Consider the following 6,000-nt stretch of genomic DNA (forward strand, 5'->3'; position numbering starts at 1 on the left):
CTGGTCTGAAAAAAATAAATGCAGTTTCCACAAAAACCTTTTATGAAAATTTACCATTATAGATGTGTATAAAGAGAACAATATTATAGCCACCTTCAAAAGATTGTCCCCCAGTTTTTTCATTTATTTTTAACATTTTATTTGAATTAATGTTGCTAGGTACCATTGTATCAATTTAACCACACCCATGAAGAAAAGCTGCCAATTCATTTCCATTATGGTGGTGGCTCGGTGACACAAAACCTTACCTGCCAGGTAAGGTTTGTCTGTTTTTCTGTGTTAAAAAGAGTCTTTCTGAAAATCTCTCTTCTCTGTCTCTCTTTCAACAGGTGTTGCTTTCACCAGTTATTTCTGGATACATGAATGCTGATAAACTACTTCTGCAAGACCAGAATTGCTTTTCACCTATTAAGAAGCAAGAATTGATCACATGAACTATAAAGACAAAATTAAATTGGGCTTTTCTTTGACCAGTAGGGAAGGAGGATTTTCCATTCAAAAAAAGTGTGGAGGATAGGCCAATGTTTTAAAATCTCACACAATTAAGGACAATGGCCTGCAATATTGTGACAGTTTTGTATGACCTTCTGTTGCAATTTTATACCTTCAGGAGGCAGAAAGGAGTACAGAAAAGCAGCCCTGGTATAAACGTGACTGAGAATAGCCTGTAGCATCATAGATAGACTACACTATTGTTGCAGAAAATAAACTTTTCAGCTTTGATTCTATGAAAAATACCCTTGCTCTGCAGGAAATTCTGTTCCCATCAGGGAAGCATAATGGAAGAGCTCAGAAAAGTGGCTGCCAAAGATGTAACAGGAGGACTTTTCTCAACAGCGGGTTAACTTCACTCTTTCATGTGCAAGACTGAGCTCTCTGAATCACTCTGAAGTTCCACTGTCACTCATCTCTCACTGTTCTGCTCTTTTAACCCAAAGGCCTGCAAGGCACCCCCAGCCAAAGCATGAAGAAACACCCCTCCACTCTGAATAATGAAATGTCCCTGTGACGGTGTTCACTGGGGTTTTCAGATGAGGGAAGAGACAATAATGTTGACTCCATGTTTCAGAAGGCTTGATTTATTATTTTATGACATATATTACATTAAAACTATACTAAAAGAATAGAAGAAAACGTTTCATCAGAAGGCTAGCTAAGCTAAGAATAGAATCAGCAAGAATGATCACAAATGCAGCTGTCTCGAACTCTCTGTCTGACCCAGCTGGGCTGTGATTGACCATTAATTATAAACATCCAACATGGGCCAATCACCTGTTACATTCCACAGCAGCAGATAATCAATGTTTACATTTTGTTCCTGAGGCCTCTCAGCTTCCCAGGAGGAAAAATCCTAAGGAAAGGATTTTTCATAAAAAGATGTCTGCGACATGTCCCAGCAGATCAGCAGAGCACTGCTTGGGCCAGGCGATGTCTGTGTGAACAATGGATCACAAAGCCAAGGCACTGTGCTTTCTTACACAGAGAAATTAAAAGAAAACCATCAGTCAGGCCTGCTGAGGGAATCTGAAAGAGATGAAACCCAAGGACCTTCAAGAACACCTTTTCTTTAGGCTCTGCATGCAAGTGCATGTTGTATGGCCTCCATGGCTAAACAACGCTGGCTAAAGGCAAGGGGCAGATCATGTCATCCTCCTAAAGTGACATTATTACAGATGGCCACTGTGGGAAAGGGATTCATTTACCATCCCTCATAAACACAGGGGCTGCTCTTTACACATCACAAGGCTTTTCTTACATGTCCCAAAGGGCTGTGTAACTCTAACAAAAGCTTCTGCTGCTCTAGCCCAGGATAGCTGGGATTTGGGGAAGTTTTCCCAAGGTCTTGTCTGGTTAAATGTGCATTTTATTAAAAGCCCAAGTCTGCTACTGTTTGCCATGCTGAGAGATGTTGTGGGCAGTCAGAGCAAGGTCTTGTGTCCTAAAAACTTAGGCAATGGAAATCTTATAGGTTGACAGACTTGATTCAAAGTAAAAATGTATTAGGCCTTTCTTTTTGTCCTCTCTTCATTTTTCCCCTGTCACTTTTCTAAGACATTATTTCAGAAATTCCGTTTCTAACTGGTTATAAAAGCAGTTACTTCTTCATGAAACATTACCCAGCTGATTTTATTACTAGAGGTTCTGCTAAAATAAATAAATGATTGTGCAGAAAAGGAGTGTTTCCTTCTAAGCAAAGGGTAGAACATATATCATGAGCTAGTTACTAAAATAACAATGTGCACTAATACAGATGGATTCACCAATCAGGTGGTATTTCAATTATTTTATTAACACTTTCTTTTATTATTATTTTCTGCAGTATGCTTTCTTCATGGCTGTGTTTCCCTCAGCCCATCTTATCAGCAGACAGGCTTGTTTTCATCTCATTTCTGACTCACCACACAGAGAGAAGAAGTTGCCAACTTCCATGTATGGATTTTAGGATCTGGCTCCAGAACTGAAGTTGTGTACATCCAAGTCAGTAAGAAGTAGCAGGTCAAAGAGGACATAATGTTTAGTATCAGGGTATCAGGGGCCATTTTCATGCCTTTTGGTTATTTCCAAAGTAACACTGCATCAAGGCCCTCTTAAAGCAGAGCAACCACTGACAGCCACTCTTGCCTGCCTGAGAGCAGAGAGTCATCTCAGACCTTCCTGGTCTGTTCTATTTCCCCCACATTTCTTCTCCTTTATGTGAATATATCCATATTCCACTTATAAGGGAGGCAATGGCTTAGCACATCTGCTCTCATGCTTCTTCCTTTTTGTTTGTCTCTTCTGAAATACTTTCCAGCTCCTTACCCTGCTTGAACTGACTGGAATAATGAGGAGTCTTATTCAGCATGTTGGCTGTTCTCTGCCTTGTGCTTCACTTCATAATGAGTGGAAAGGGTCAAATTACTAGTAAAAATTCACTCCAGTAGCTGGTCTAACTATCCATACTTTCAGCCAGTGCTACTTTACTTGGACCAATTACATTATTCTAATTTGCTTTTCCTTGCCAGTGTCAGTGTCTTGGCGCCTGACAGCTTCTCACAGTTTGCACTAATACATCCCTGTGCAACAGCTCTGACCCAAAGGTACCCTTCCCTTCAGGAGAATTCAAACATCTTCATTACATTACTGGAATCATTCTCTGGCTTCCTTCACTGTAAAATGTAGTCAGCCTCTTTCCCCATCACACAGAGGAGAGAGTGTGCCCAAGGGACACACTTCTCTTGGTCTGCTTTGGGAAGTGCAGCTTCCTATGGCATACTGCAGGCACACATTTGCTGCAGTGCTCAAAAAATTAACTCAGAAGTACAATGAGAGCATTGGAGGTGATAATTCCTCCCACCCCCACCCCCCAATTGAGAATCACAAACGTAAGGCAAAGAAAATAATGAAAAGTACAGGTCTAGACTGTTAGACTACAGTTTGAAGTGTGTTCTAATTTGTCCTTTGCTCTCTAAATCCTTGGTCTGTCTAGAAACACAAAAAAAATCAGAAAGAGTTAAAAGTTACCAAGAAAGACTCTTTTGTAGGTCATAATTAATTTTTTCATTGATTTTCTGTACTTACATTACACTTTCTTGTTCATGTCAGTTTCACTCCTGTCTCTGTAAGTGGAAATGAGCATACACTGTTCCTCCTCTCTGCCAGGAGGGTAGCAGCTACCCATCAGTGTCACATTAGGTTATTGCTCTGGTTATTTCCCATCCAAACTTGTGCCCTGTGGAGATATCCTTTTGAAACATGTAGCCTTTCTTTACTGACTACTTCTTGCAGAAAAATTGCTAGTTTAGAAATAATTGTTCTTTTCAGGGATGCATGCCTCTTGCTTACTTTTCTAAGGTATTACCTTTTTAGTACTCCTTGCAAACCTATGGAGATTCATCAGGAAATTTGCATAAGCAGATTTGAAAAGAGACCAAGGGGACCTCTCTGTTTAGAGCAGTATAAGAACATCATCCAGTGGATTATGTTGATTTAAACTGGTTTCTGTGGTGCTAGGTTCATGGTAGGTGCCATAATTGATGCAAGACATTTAGTGCCAAGTGGAAATATACAGTCATAATAAAAACCAAATGAATAAGCACTTTTAAAAATAAAAACAAAGCCAATAACAACAACTAAAAAGAAAAGCATTTTCACATAGTTCTACAATCTGAAATGAGATTTTCATTACAGGGCTAGACATGGATGACTAGTGTTATTAAACACATCCAGCTTCCTTTACTTGAGTAATTTGGTATTGGTTTCCAGTCAAGGAGAAAATATTAGTAGAAGATGATGCTGCAAAAGCATAACCTGGATATGTAATTTTTTTAAGTCTAGGAAGGTCATTCAGGGATCTGCTGAAAACACTACATTGCTCTTTATTGAACTGGATAACACACACAAATTCTAGTTCCATCTGTACCAGACATCCAGAGATTAATATAGGATTGCAGTATAATATTTGTCATTGTAAAGCCTTTCCTCCAAAGATGAAAGAGCTTCAGAGTCATTAGTGAATGAGACCGTATGGTATTCCACTGAAACAAGCTTTGCAAAGATGAAACACAGCAGCAGCAGCAAAAAGGACTCGCAGAGTTTCTGCTTGCTTTGAAAGGTCTGGTGGAGCTGTGTGTCCATTTGTGGTTTCTTACAGAGGCTTTTATCAACAGCAAGTGAAACATAATGGCTGCAGAAGGAGGTGCTGTACACAACAAGAACAGGAAACCTCACTCTGTTATGGAAAGCTCTGTCCATCCCTGTTTTTCTCAATCCCAGGCAATGTGCTCCTTAACTCCTGAAGGGCATATGTGTGGCCAAAGAGTTGGGCCTGGCACGAGGAACAAAGTCTCATTCCTGATGTCCAGAAGCAGAGCAGAAAAATAATCCTACACAGAAGTTAACCATATAAACAGTATCTTTTTGGCAAGTCAGTAGCAAAACTAAAAACAGAATCTCATTTTTCTTCCACTTTTCCTCTACATAGGCACAATTAATTACTTGTTTACTACAAAGGAAATATACATTAGAGAATGCCAAGGCTTCCTTCAGTACTGCTCTGTCTGGTGGAGTCAATGGATGGGCAGCAGGGATGAAATTTCTCTTGATCTAATTCACAGTGCAAGACGGTGCCTAATTAGACAGCTATTTGCTAAGGAGTCAATTTTCACTTTTCTCTTTGTTCTTCTTCTTTTATTCTCCTCTTCCATTTCTGCAGTTAATCCTGTTCAGTCTTTGTGCAAGAGCTGTACAGAGGAAAATAATGAACTTACCAGTACACTGTTAATTAAACGTCCTCCCTTTATTAATTGTGCCAGGAACACTCAGAAGTGAAGGTATAATTTTTATGATTTTGTTGATGACCAAACATTACCAATTCCTCTAAACTGTCAACAGTATAAAATAAATCACAGGCATAACAGTGCCTCAACAATTATTGTAGTAAGCTGGAGTGCAAACCCTTCTAGAAAGAACAGTTGAATCAGCTGTGTATGTGGTAAAGTCCAGCAGATGTGTAGGAAGTTGCTGTTTCTGGTTTTAAAGCTGTTCTGTAAAGATTCACGACAGCTCCTGTCATCTTTATTTTGTTTATCCACCATAAAATATTATGGATAAATTTTAAATTATTTTCCTTTTCCCTTCCCTCTGCCCCCTCAGTATCCAAATGTTTCAAACAATACCTTTGCAGGTCTATTTCATTGCTAGTCCCTCTTCTCTCTCTTGTCTCCTGTACTTTCTAATTTCCATTACTAGTTAATTATTGTGAATCTTGTTTCTATCTTATTTAGAAATAGATTGTTGATCTTTCATGCTTTCACAATGTGGTTTCTTTTGCTTGGGAGAAACTAATTTTTCTTGCATCCCAGACTCTTTTTCAAAGTACATGAAACAGTCAAATCCCTTATCCAGTTTTATACAGGTTCTAGCATTTGTCCTCTTCCAAAAACTCCCTTCTCCAGTTTTCTTTCTAGGCACCTTGCCCCTTTTCACCACTCTGCTCCACCTCCCCATCACACCCTGCTG

At 39.4% G+C, this 6,000-nt stretch overlaps 1 protein-coding gene across 1 annotated transcript in view; it reads right to left on the reverse strand.

The window, feature by feature from the left end:
* The window catches only part of ZDHHC17 (zinc finger DHHC-type containing 17), a 96,943-nt gene that overhangs the window by 90,212 nt on the left and 731 nt on the right, over positions 1–6,000 (reverse strand). The gene's annotated exons all lie outside the window — the stretch shown is intronic.

Source organism: Geospiza fortis, unplaced genomic scaffold, assembly GCF_000277835.1.
Source record: "Geospiza fortis unplaced genomic scaffold, GeoFor_1.0 scaffold166, whole genome shotgun sequence".
Lineage (NCBI taxonomy): Eukaryota > Metazoa > Chordata > Aves > Passeriformes > Thraupidae > Geospiza > Geospiza fortis.